The sequence below is a fragment of the Notolepis coatsorum genome, assembly GCF_963971535.1.
Source record: "Notolepis coatsorum genome assembly, chromosome: 15".
NCBI classification, from domain to species: Eukaryota; Metazoa; Chordata; class Actinopteri; order Aulopiformes; family Paralepididae; genus Notolepis; species Notolepis coatsorum.
In genome coordinates, this window is record NC_140179.1 from 59,157,365 (window position 1) to 59,172,031 (window position 14,667).

Below are 14,667 nucleotides of genomic sequence, written 5' to 3' on the forward strand. Positions count from 1 at the left end.
GATTTTGTTCCTCACATTTCTACCCGTTCACTCACACATTCACACACCGACGGCCATGCAAGGTGCAAGGGGTTAAGTGTCTCGCTCCAGGACACTTCGACACGCTGCTCGGGATGAGCGGGAATCGATCCTGGAACCTCCAGATTGCCAGACAACTGCTCTACCTCCTCACTGTCGCCCCCCTCCCTCCATCTATCCTTACCTCCCTCCATCAGTCCATCATTCCCTTCATCTCTCATTCTGTCCCTTCCTCATTCCACATATATATCCATCCCTCCCACTCCTTCTCTCCCTCCCTCCTACTTGCCTCCTTCTCTCCATCCATCCCTCTCTCCCTATATCCCTCCCTTTCTCCCCCCCCCCTCCCTCTATCCCTCCACTAAGACACACTCAGAGAACAGGTCATTACTGTGCCTTCTAGTTATATTTTCTTTTCTTATTATATACTTTTCTTTTCTTATCTCTCTTATCTACTATTTGGACTTTTTCTATCTCTTGCTCTCTCTCTCTCTTCTCTCTCTCTTTCTCTCTCTCTCTCTCTCTCTCTCTCTCTCTCTCTCTCTCTCTCTCTCTCTCTCGTCTCTTCTCTCTCTCTCTCTCTATCTCTCTCTCTCTCACTCGATATCTCTCTGTCGTTTTCTTAAGTGGCGAGGGAATTAAACTCGCATCGCAGGCCTGTATTCAAATCCTCCCGCTTGGTCTTAATCTGAAGGGGATGTGTGGTAAATTTGAAGGGCTTTCTGAAGCCTGACAATTAGGAGAAGAGCGGAGAGAGACGGCCGTGCCTATCAAACGGAGGGATTATTCAATATGCGCTGCGACCGCTGAGCAGTTGTAAGTCCCTCGGAAACCCGCGCAAAACAATAAGCATTGATATTTTCCCACAATTCATCTTCCCTACGTGCCGTTTCCATCTACCGAGAGAGCTCTGAGCGGCTGAATTACTTTTAATATGAGTATTATGACTGAGAATACGTTTGTTCAGGGGTGTCTTTCTATACCGCCACCCACCCACCATCTCCCTTGGGGTTCAGAGTCCTTTAAGTCAGGCAGTTTTACTGAAACCTAGTGTTCCCGATGTCCCTGTGGAACCACAGAAATGCCCCTTGCAACTTTCATCAGACAGACATCTGACATTACTTTATCATTATTCCGGATCCCTCCTTCTCTCATTCACTCCCTCTTCCTCCCCTCTCTCCTACTCTCCTTCCCTCATGCCCCCCCTTCTCTCCATCTATCCATTCATCCTTCCACATATATATCAGTCCCTCCCTCTCTCTTCCCCTCCACCCCTCCCTCCCTCTATCCATGGATCATTATCTCCCTCCCTCCCTACTTGCCTCCTTATATCCCTCCCTCCCTTTATCCATCCCTCCATCCCTCCATATATCCCTCCCTCGCTACTTACCTCCCTATCCCCTTCCATCCATCCTTATATCCTTCCCTCCATCCATACATCCACAATTCCCCCACTATCTCCCTCTATCCTCCTTCCACATCTATATCTGTCCCCCCCACTCCATATGTATCTCCCTCTGCACCCATCCCTCCCTCTACCCATCCCTCCTTCTCTCCATCCCCCCTACTTGCATCCTTCTCTACCTCCATCCCTCTATCCATCCTTCTCTCCATCCTCCCTACTTGCCTCCTTCTCTCCCTCCATCCCTATATGCATCCATTCCTCCTCCGTATCTCCCTCCCACCCTACTTGCCTCCTTATCTCCATCCCTACCTATCTCACTCCTTCCCTATATACCTCCATCTCTCCATACATCCCTCCCTTCATCTATCCATTCATTCATCTATACATCTCTCCCTACTTGCCTCCTTCTCTCCATCCCTCCCTATATCCCTCCTGCTCTCCCTCCATACCTCTATCCATCCCTCCCTATATCCCTCCTTCGCTCCCTCCATCCATATCCATCCCTCCTTCTATACATCCTTCTCTCCACCCATCCCTCACTCCCTTTATCCCTCCATCCCTCTATCCCTCCCTCTTGCCTCTGTGTTTCATGCCCCATCCATCAGACCGCATCAACACAATAAGCGCCCGGGGCCAACAGAGAGGGCAGCAGCACCGTGAATTACATATCGCTCTGCTCATCCATGTAGTATGTACATGTGAAACAGCCTCTAGCTGTCAGGGGGGGGGGGGGGGGGGGGGGGGGGGGGGACCAAGTAACCACCACTGCCTAGCACCGCTTCCAGACAGCCAGGGAAGCGAGCGAACTGGAGACGAAATCGCGTGCGACACTGTCCTGATATGAGGTGGCGCGTGTCCGAGAGTGTGTCTGTGTGTGTGTGTGTTAACTGGAACAGGGGGCAAAGCCACCTGCGATTCTCGACCAATAAAAAGTGTTTAGGGGCGGGACTCGGCCGCGTAATTTGCTCAACTAGAGACACAGCGAGCGAATATTTGAGGGGTGAACGACATTGCTGCTCAGTTCACTGTCGCTCGCGGCAGGTCAGGATAGTCTGATTGAAACGAATACATTTTAATAACTTTTTCTCGCTCGCGTCGCTCTATGTCAGGATGGGGTGTAGCAGTTGAAAACAACAAAGAAACCAACAGCACTATAGACAGAGAAAACCCTAGAAGCATGAGCTTGAGACACTCCTCTACAAGTGAGGGAAAACATGAAATGGACAAGCGTCCGAACACGGTCAGCCAAGCCTACTTCAAGGCACTGCACACCTGACACCAATCAGGTGGCAATCAAGCCCACACATCTGCCATGGCAATTAACTGGTGTCCGGTGATTGACAGCTCACCAGAGAAAACCAAAAATACATCCATCACACCGGTGCTGCGGAGGGACGAGTGAAGCTGTCTGATGGAACTCCATGCAGGCTGAAGATGACGGCAGGCCGCTGGTGGTGAGCCCTGGACCCCCCCCCCCCCCCCCCCGCGCGCGCGGTGCATTGGATTCCTGCTAAGACTCCGTGCTGTCTGTTGACTCTATATATTATCTCCTGAAGCGGTGTCTGCATCACCCTGCTTACACAGAAGGAAGGGGGGGAGAGATGAGAGAGAGATAGAGAGAGAGAGACAGAGAGACAGAGAGACAGAGAGAGAGAGAGAGAGAGAGAGAGAGAGAGATGAGAGAGAGAGAGAGAGAGAGAGAGAGGAGAGAGAGAGAGAGAGAGAGAGAGAGAGAGAGAGAATGAGAGAGAGAGAGAGAGAGAGAGAGAGAGAGATGAGAGAGAGAGAGAGAGAGAGAGAGAGAGAGAGAGAGAGAGAGAGGACAGACGAGAGAGAAGAGAGAGCAGACGAGAGACAGACAGACAGACAGACAGACAGACAGACAGAGACAGACAGACAGACAGACAGACAGACAGACAGACAGACAGACAGACAGAAGACAGACAGACAGACAGACAGACAGAGACAGACAGACAGACAGACAGACAGACAGACAGACAGACAGACAGACAGACAGACAGACAGACAGACAGACAGACAGACAGACAGACAGACAGACAGACAGACAGACAGACAGACAGACAGACAGACAGACAGACAGACAGACAGACAGACAGACAGACAGACAGACAGACAGACAGACAGACAGACAGACAGACAGACAGACAGACAGACAGACAGACAGACAGACAGACAGACAGACAGACAGACAGACAGACAGACAGACAGACAGACAGACAGACAGACAGACAGACAGACAGACAGACAGACAGACAGACAGACAGACAGACAGACAGACAGACAGACAGACAAGACAGACAGACAGACAGACAGACAGACAGAGACAGACAGACAGACAGACAGACAGACAGACAGACAGACAGACAGACAGACAGACAGACAGACGACAGACAGACAGACAGACAGACAGACAGACAGACAGACAGACAGACAGACAGACAGACAGACAGACAGACAGACAGACAGACAGAGACAGACAGACAGACAGACAGACAGACAGAACAGACAGACAGACAGAGACAGGACAGACAGACAGACAGACGACAGACAGACAGACAGACAGACAGACAGACAGACAGACAGACAGACAGACAGACAGACAGACAGACAGACAGACAGACAGACAGACAGACAGACAGACAGACAGACAGACAGACAGACAGACAGACAGAACAGACAGGACAGACAGACAGACAGACAGACAGACAGACAGACAGACAGACAGACAGACAGACAGACAGACAGAACAGACAGACAGCGTGTGTGTGTTTTATCCGTCAGCGTCGGGGAGGAGGAGCTGTGAGCCTGTGGACAAGACCGGGAATGGAGGGGCTGTTTGAGTTCTCTCGAGGTCTTGTTCTTGTCGGAGGCAATCGAGCTGAGACGGGCTCTTAGAATTCACCAAAGCTCATTTTAAACAAACAAACAGACACTCATTTTAGACACTTGGTGAGTTTTTTTTGTGATATTTTAAAGATATTGAGAATGTACTTAGGCAAAAGTGTTTCTTATGTTTTTATTGTATTTTTTATTGTAATGTACGGTAATGTGGTAAGTTATGTGTTCGGACCCCAGGAAGAATAGCCTTTCACCCATGGGTGTAGACTAATGGAGATCCATATAATAAACAATAAACAACCATTTCACTACCACACTACAGGCAGTTAACCATCTGTAGTGTGGTAGTGAAAGGGTTAACCATTTGCCGTGTGGCAGTGAAAGGGTTAACCTGCTGTATTGTCGCAGTGCAAGGGTTAACCATTTGGTAGTGTGGTAGTGAAATGGTTAAACACTTTAACACTACATCATATTTATCTATTTATTAAAGAGATTTGCACTACATCCATACCTCATTTTGCATCTTGCCTTTTTATTTACCCCCCCCCCATTGTCTGTATTTTGTACCTCATTATCTGCATGTTTACTTAATTGTACTTAGGTTGCACTTTAGTTTGTATATATTGTATATTTGTATAGTGTTGGGACTTTATTCCTCTTTTACTTACTTTTTTTGTACTGTTCTCAGGGGCTCATACAGAACCAAGCTTTTCACTGTAATGTACTTTATACGTGACAAATAAAAGCAAAAACTTGAAAACTTATTTGTAACGCTTTTCACTGCCACACTACATAAGGTTAACCCTTTACTATCACACTACCGTCGGTAGTGTGATAGTAAAGGGTTAACCTTAAGTAGTGTGGCAGTGAAAGGGTTAACATGCTGTTGCGTGGCAGTGACATGGTTAACATTCTGTATATTGTCGCAGTGAAAGGGTTAACCGTTTGGTAGTGCGGCAGTGAAAGGGGTTTAACCCTTCAACCTTTTTCTTTTGTATTTATTTCTTTTAAACAAGTGTCCTCATTAGCGAGGGGTGCGCCTTGTTCAATTATTCACATCAGTGAATCGGCCTTTGTCAAAGGGCATAATAGATTATGGTTGCAAATCGCCCTTGTTCACTTTCACGAGGGGGTTGGAGGGGCTTGCTTGTATACGCTGGGCGATGGATGCTCTGGATGAAAGCGCTCCGAGCGACTCTTCGGTTCATCCTTGTTTACGCGGCGGGTCGGCGGCAGCCTTTGATTAGCTTTGGTTTGGCTTTGGGTTCGACCGCCAGGCTCCAGAGGAGAGCGCCGTCTCTCCGATGCAAAGGGTTGAAAGGAGCCGTCGTGGGAGAGAGGGAAGAGGAGAAGGGGAGGAACACATAAGAGAAGATGAGAGAGAGAGAGAGAGATCATCATCATCATCATCATCATCAACCTTTATTTATACTCAAAGACATTGATGTCACCCTCATTTTCAATGTCGCCGACACTCCACAGACATTTCAATGCACACATTTCTACTACAACAATAATAAATATTAATAACTATCTATAGTATGAAATTAACATAGGCATAAAATCTGCACACAGATTGACAGAATAAAAAAAACAATGCATACATTGCAGAAATAAGAATAGGTATAAAAGACAATAAAAGTAGTGCAATGTAAATGTGCAGACTTAGTAATGGCATAAAATAAGTACAAAAGTACAATGTCGCTAGAAGGCATGTGAACCCCCCCGGAACAGTAAGTCCCCCAAAACACCAATCAATCCCCACCACATCCCCATCCAAGACACCCCTCCCGATAAAGCACGCCATGACCGAAGGAAAACACAAAACATGCATGCAAGTATATACAGTATATCGGTGACCGTATTGGTATTGGCTGATGATAGTAATTTTTTTCATGTATCAGCAAACATATAACAGCTGGTGACAGTGTTTTTTTATCGATTGCATTGACATGTTCGCTGTATACAAACATACCGTGTTTGAGCCAATCAGCAATACCAACTGAGTCATGTGACTAAGTTGTCCCCTACCTGCGTGAGCTGCTGCTCTAAAAAAGTACCACAGAACTCTATGGAGAAACCATGACACTCCCCTGACTAAAAGTATACTGGAGCTCTATGGAGAAACCATGACACTCCCCTGACTAAAAGTATACTGGAGCTCTATGGAGAAACCATGGCACTCCCCTGACTAAAAGTATACTGGAGCTCTATGGAGAAACCATGGCACTCCCCTGACTAAAAGTATACTGGGGCTCTATGGATAAACCATGGCACTCCCCTGACTAAAAGTATACTGGAGCTCTATGGAGAAACCATGGCACTCCCCTGACTAAAAGTATAATGGGGCTCTATGGAGAAACCATGACACTCCCCTGACTAAAAGTATACTGGAGCTCTATGGAGAAACCATGACACTCCCCTGACTAAAAGTATAATGGGGCTCTATGGAGAAACCATGACACTCCCCTGACTAAAAGTATGCTGGAGCTCTATGGAGAAACCATGACACTCCGCTGACTAAAAGTATAATGGGGTTCTATGGAGAAACCATGACACTCCCCTGACTAAAAGTATAACGGGGTTCTATGGAGAAACAATGACACTCCCCTGACTAAAAGTATAATGGGGTTCTATGGAGAAACCATGACACTCCCCTGACTAAAAGTATACTGTAGCTCTATGGAGAAACCATGACACTCCCCTGACTAAAAGTATAAGGGGGCTCTATGGAGAAACCATGACACTCCCCTGACTAAAAGTATAATGGGGCTCTATGGAGAAACCATGACACTCCCCTGACTAAAAGTATAAGGGGGCTCTATGGAGAAACCATGACACTCCCCTGACTAAAAGTATAATGGGGCTCTATGGAGAAACCATGGCACTCCCCTGACTAAAAGTATAATGGAGCTCTATGGAGAAACCATGACACTCCCCTGACTAAGGGCTCTATGGAGAAACCATGACACTCCCCTGACTAAGGGCTATATGGAGAAACCATGACACTCCCCTGACTAAGGGCTCTATGGAGAAACCATGACACTCCCCTGACTAAGGGCTCTATGGAGAAACCATGACACTCCCCTGACTAAGGGCTCTATGGAGAAACCATGACACTCCCCTGACTAAGGGCTCTATGGAGAAACCATGACACTCCCCTGACTAAGGGCTCTATGGAGAAACCATGACACTCCCCTGACTAAAAGTATAATGGAGTTCTATGGAGAAACCATGACACTCTCCTGACTAAAAGTATACTGGAGCTCTATGGAGAAACCATGACACTCCCCTGACTAAAAGGTGTTTCAAATGAAAATGTCATTTAGCCAAATCAGCATGGATATGACTCTTGAGTATTTCACCTTTTACATATCTAGCTTTGATATGGATTGATTGTTTAGATTGCTAGCATGGCTAACAAATGCAAATATATTGTAGTATGCCCGGTTGTTCTGACCAGGAGAGAGGGAGACAAAAGTTCTGCTCAGCCCTCTTGTGGCCAGACTGAGGGCTCAACCAGAGGAGACATTGACGTTTCAGAGGAAACTTGACATTGTAAACGTTTACAGAATAGCTCTCATATCCTGACCAGCCGTTGTCCTGTTGAGCTTCAAATAGAGCCACCTTCAAAACACCTTGAAAACATGCAATACCCAATGATGTGTACAGTATACTACCACCCTCCTTCCATATCTCCTTCCACCTATCTCTCCTTTTCTCTTTCTATCCATATCTCTATATCTCCTGATATCCATCTACCTCTCGTTTTTCTCTCTCTATTATATCCTTCTCTATATCTCTTTATCTCCCTATCTCCCTCCTTCCCTCCATATATCCCTCCATCCCTCTATCTCTCATTATCTCCCTATATCCATCCCCCTCCCTCTCTCTATTTATCATTCACTCTGTATCTCTATATCCCCGTCCCGGTCTCTCTGAGTGGATGTATCGAGTGTTAGTGTGTTGACATACAGATTGCAGCGACTGCTCTACATCAAACTGGTTCTGACCACCACTGGCGCCATGGTTCTGCTTCATGCCGTCTTCAGTCTGACCTACAGCGTCTAACCATGTCCCTACTTCAACCTGTTCTGACTGGTTCTCCTGCTCCCCGGGGCAAATGGCCCTGAGCCATCTTATTTAGTTTAGTCAATTTAAGACCAATTCTGAGTGGGAACAAATAATGCAAATACACTCGGGAATAGTGTTAATTTGACACTGCAAGATTTACTGTGTATTTATTACTTTAATTTTAGAATTTTCTTATATACCTTGATTATATTGCTACTATGTATGCATATATATATATATATATATATATATATATATATATATATATATATATATATATATATATATATATATATGTGTGTGTTTGTGTACGTGTTTCTCTTGTCTGTGTGTGAACGTGTGTGTTTGCTTGTTTGTGTGTGCGTGAATGAGGGAGGGAGTGTTCTTGTGTAAAGTGGATTGGAGTGCTTGCATCTGGAAGCATTCTGTCCTGCCCCTGAAACAAACTGGATGCGGAGCGAGTCACGCTGAATGCTACTGAACACACCGGGCACCAGTGTTTTACTCGAGTCACTAAATCTCGAGTCGAGTCTCGAGTCGCCAGTGTGCAAGTCCAAGTCCAAGTCCGAGTCACCAAATAAGAGCCAGAGTCGAGTCCCCATTACCCTAGTCCGAGTCCGAGTCCAGGTCATCAAGGTTGAGTCCACTTTACAGATGTCTGTTGATTGAGGTTTGAGGTTGTCCCTGTCTTCTCTGCAATAGTTTGTTTACATATCGAACATCTAGCAGTGCTCTTGCTGCAATTTGATGTAAAGTCTGTGTAAGCAAAGCGCACGATTCAGGGCGTCTCTTTAGGCATCTTAAGTACTGAACACGAGGGTATTGACGTGAATCTGCATGTAGGTGGAACACACGTGTCTGCCCTTGCACAAAATTAAATAATGGTACGGTAATATTATATAATATTAACACTATGGTCGCCAAAAACGCTGTAGCACGTCTTTCCCCGCCATGCTCATTCTGCCAAAGACGCCGTACCACGTCTTTGATATCAATATTTCAAAAATCGAGCTAGACACAACGGATAGCAATCCGTTACCAATAACTCTATAAACAACATGATTTGGACGTATATACTATTATACAACCTGGAAATGGATCGCATATTTCTACATCCCATAATAGGAATATTTCTGTTCCACGCTCATCGCCCAACGCTATGAGGAAGATTCAGCGTTATTTTTTAACGTGTTCGATACTAACTGCTCTAATGATCATATCACCCACACTAGATGAATCATCTAACGTTGGCCACGGAATTATAAACGACCCCCCCCCCCATCCGGTCAACATCAGATGATCAGTAGTAACTTCTAGAAGCACGTCCATTTGAATTTTTTTTTATCTCGCGCAGATTCCTATCAAACTGTATTTGATCATCAATATAATGCATTTGGGGCTATAAATCACGTTCTGGAGAAAGCTGCAGAAAACGATAAAAACATACTTATACGTATTTTAGTATGAATATGTGAATGAAAAAGTATAACGTTGCTACACCCTGAACAATAGATACTTGACGTTGAATGGGCCATAGTAATGTCAATTTAGCAATACAATTAAAAAAGTTATAGCCCTGCAAATAAGGTAAACATCCCCATAGACAAATAGAGCTGGCGGAGGATGGTATATTAAGAATATAAGCCTGGCGACCAAAGTGTTAATATAGCCATCAATATCATATGCCAAATGATTGATTAGGGCCTATTACATTTTTTTTTTAAATAAATGTATTTATCAATTAACAAGTCCAAGTCCATCCACTGCACCTTCCGAGTCCGAATGCAGTCAATGCTCGAGTCCAAGTTCAAGTCTGAGTCATCAGTGCTCAAGTCCGAGTTGTGTCACGATGAGTCCTGGACTTGAGTGCTACAGCACTGTCGGACACACCCAGCTCAGAGCTCTCTGGAGGAAACATTTAATACTGGATCCGGTTAATACGATTTATTAACTCAGAATGATCAATACAATAATAATAACAATAATAGATTTCATTTATATAGCACACTTTAAACTCAGTGAGCTCTCAAGGTGCTTCACAGCAAAAGGGAAATAAAATAAAAAATAAAAATAAAAAGTTTAAAACATGAAAACATTCAAATGAATAAAATAAAAAGATAAGAATAAAAAAGGTTTAAAACATAAAAACATTTAAAATGAATAAAATAAAAACAAAAACAAAACATAGGAGCAGATAAAAAAAACAGGCCCTAGTGGAAGGCAGAGTCAAATAAATGGGTTTTAAGGCTGGCCTTGAAGGCAGCAAGGGAGTCTGAGGCCTTGATGGACCCTGGCAGCTGATTCCACATGTGGCGCGGCCCCAGTGTGGAAAAAGCACGGTGCCCCATGGTTGACAGCCTAGTGCGTGGGATGGCGAGGAGGTTTTGGCTGCCAGACCTGAGTGACCTGGATGCAGGTTGCGGGGAGAGGAGGTCCTGGCGATAGGTCGGGCCGGAGTGGTTTATACATACAACATATTTAGAGAGAATGGCTGATGGCCCTCATCCAGGCTACTAGCTAAGAGGGGGGGGGGGCACACACACCATATAATGGGGTTTACAAAGGGCAGGGGCCAAACTAAAGAGACATATCTTTATGAGAAGCCAGGTCTTCATCGCCCTGCACACTCTCCACACACAGCTCGGGGAGGGAGGGGTGCAGGATGCCGTCTAGTCTTCCACTCCAGAGAAACACACCGGGAGATTAGCTCCAGAATGGGCTCGCTCTGTGTGTCTGATCCTCCAGCAGCACCATGATGACTCAACACACACACATTCTGTCTGGTTCAGCTGTTAGTGTGGTGGGCCAGTTGTCACGTACACACTCACAGACCGACATAAACACACATACACACTCGTAAACAGACACAAACACACTCACAGACGGACATAAACAGACACACACACACACACACAAACACACACTCACAAACAGACACGCGTGCACACTTTTTCACATACATACATACAGACACACACACACACACACACACACACACACACACACACACACACACACACACACACAAACACACTCACAAACAGACACGCATGCACACATATTCACATACAGACACACAGACACACAGACACACACACACACACACACACACACACACACACACACACACACACACACACACCACACACACACACACACACACACACACACACACACAGGCAGATCCTATTTCTCTGTGAGGTCTACGCAGCGTACAGAGGCCAGGCTGATTGAAGGGAGCAATGTGACTCTTAAAATAGACTCTCTGGAAAGAGACAAACGCTTCTGCTGATAACAGAGAGAGAGAGAGAGAGGGAGAGGAATGGAGGGAGGGAGGGGGAGAGGGAGGGGAGGGGAAGGAGAGAGAGGAAGGGGCTGAGGTGGAGGGGGAGAGGGAGATACAAAGAGAGAGGGAGGGGAGGGAGATTGGGGGAGAGATGAGGACGTCGCTGGTTCTGGTTCTGTTCTGTTTTGAAGTTTCGCAAAACTAAAACTATGAAGTGTGCCGCACGTTCACACCAACGTTCACACGCACAATACACGCTTACCTAGGATTGTACTTGATTCAACAACAACAAAGCAGTTGCGGCAATGGCAAGCCGAAAACGGTCACAAGTGTGGTTACACTTTACAAAGCTAGATGCAGACAACGCCCGCTGCAATATTATATATTATGTATATATTAACAAATGGTTCTAAATAAATAATAATGATAATAAATAAAAAAAAATTACAACTGAGCTAGGTAGATAAAACATTTTGAGACTAAAGTACCGAAAAAAGGTACCGTTGGGTAGCGGTATCGGTTCAAATGTGAACGGTACCCAACCCTATGTATTATACTGTAACATTATTACAAACAAGAACAAGAGCTTATAATAAATGTAAAGTGCACACTAAATAATTAAAACAAATAAACAACTTAGCTAACAAATAATAATAATAATAATAATAATAATAATAATAATAATAATAATAATAATAATAATAATAATAATAATAATAATAATAATAATAATAATAATAATAATAATAATAATAATAATAATTATAATAATAATAATAATAATAATAATAATAATAATAATAATAATAATAATAATAATAATAATAATAATAATAATAAAAAATAAAAGATTTAATATCATTTTTTTTTGTTTTGCTGGCCATAGCTTCTTGCGCCCCACCTCTGGGTGGCGCTCTAGGCAACCGATTATGTCGCCTATAGGAAGCTCCACCCCTGACTGTAGTGTTCCATGGTTACTGCACGGTGCCACAGTGAGTCGTCTGCTCATCAGTGTGACATGCGTTATTTCTAAACCTAGCCGCATTTCGGGCAGACGCTCTCTGATTGGCACTGACTGACGCTCTCTGATTGGCCACTGACGCGTTTGCCCAATCGCGTGACGAGCTGTGTCTTTGCCCATTTCCTCGTCAAACAGCCTGCAAACTACCTGCCGTTCTATCGCCATGCTCTAAGGCAAACTCTAACCTTAACCAACTTCGAAAGAGTGCCTAAGCTTAACCGTCGAAATAACTTGCCGTCATGCTCTAAGACAAACTCTAACCTTAACCAACTTCGAAAGAGTGCCTAAGCTTAACCAGTGTAGAAACAGGCGTCGGCCAATCAGAGAGTGTCTTGCCAGAAATGCGGCTAGGTTTAGAAATAACGCGTGTGACATCGAGGGGGAAAATGATGGGGGGCTCTTTCTGAAGACCACTGACTTCTCCATGGTCCTGAGTGTGTTCGATCTCCCGTCTGTATAAAATAGAATAGAATAGAATAGAATAGAATCTTTATTGTCATTGTTGGTACAACAAAATTTAGTTTAGAGCATCACCACTGGCATACAAACATACTGAATATAGCATATACATAATAATAATATCAATAATATAATATCAATGTCCCAAGTGCAATAGTGCTAGTGCAATAAATAGTACAGTGACAGTCCAGTTGAGTTAATGGATGGAGGGGGGGGGGGGGGGGGGGGGCATTGGCTTGCAATGGATGGAATAGTGTATAGTGCAGCAATGCAAGTCCGGTTCACAGTTATTGTTGTAATGTAGAAGTGGGAGTTATGTCACTGGGGGTTGGGGATGGGGGGTGCGAGGGGGGGCGAGTTGATAGTTGAGCAGCCTGACAGCCAGTGGATAGAGGCTGCTGGTCAGTCTGCTAGTACCGGACTGGATGGATCTGTACCTTCGACCAGACTCCGTTTCAGATGTGACCTGGCTGTACATTCCAGGATATGAACAGACGGGGGTCTCCTGAGGTGCAGTCGTCGTAGATCAGGGGTTCTCAAACTTTTTTATACCACAACCCCATTTTATTTAGGATTTCTTTTGGCGACCCCACACTTAATGTATTGCGTAATTTCAATGTGGAATTAAGGAATATCAAAATAAAAGCACACATTGTTGAACTTGATGATGCATCAATTTATTAGAACATTTTATTACAGCACTATGTTATCAATACATGTTTATAAAACGAGGCATATTTAGCCGAAATATGTTGCCAGAACATACATATTCTTTTTTTTACGTGACATTTTTTTTTTTTTTTTAAACTTTGACCAGTCACCTGGTTCTTTTAGCGTTTATCGCTTTTTCTTCGCATTCATACTTGGTCAAGTTCGACCGACAGAGCAGGCTGAAAGGGTTCAGATGGGGGGGAAAGACACTCTGGGAAAGGCACGGCTGCCGTCCGGGATTCGAACGCGCTCAGCCCCAGATCCGCGCGAGCGCGGTTGTCCACGGCGCTGAAATAGCACTCGCGGTACGTGGTGAGCTACTGGAGCTCTACGTGACATTTTTTTAAAATAAAAGTTATTCACATGCCAATGCACGACCACACTGGCACCTACCCACAACCCCAAATAGCAACGGGGAGACTAGCACACATCCCTGAGGGGCACCAGGGGGGGGGTATCAGGGGTTGCAGTTGGTTGTATGATGTCTGAGTTGAGGTGAGGGGGTGTGAAAGTGGACTGCAGTAAAACACATGCAGGCCGTCAGTAGGGATGGGTACCGTTCACATTTGAACCAATACCAGTACCGGTACCTGTGAATCGATACCGGTACCCAACGATACCTTTTTCCAGTAAATTGTATCTACCGACCTCAGTTTTATTTTATTTTTATTACCGAAATGTGGCACCGGTGGATCTCACGTGAATCGGTACTCGGTAGTACCGACGTGATTCAGTCGATACCTGTAAAAGTACCGGATTCAGTACCCATCCCTAGTCGTCAGTTAGTTGACACTTCTCTGCAGTGTGTAGGGAGATGGTTTCCTGTCGTGATGT

The 14,667-nt window shown here is 44.9% G+C and overlaps 1 protein-coding gene across 1 annotated transcript in view; it reads left to right on the forward strand.

Moving 5' to 3' along the window:
- sdk2b (sidekick cell adhesion molecule 2b) overlaps positions 1-14,667 on the forward strand; it is an 846,423-nt gene that overhangs the window by 384,950 nt on the left and 446,806 nt on the right.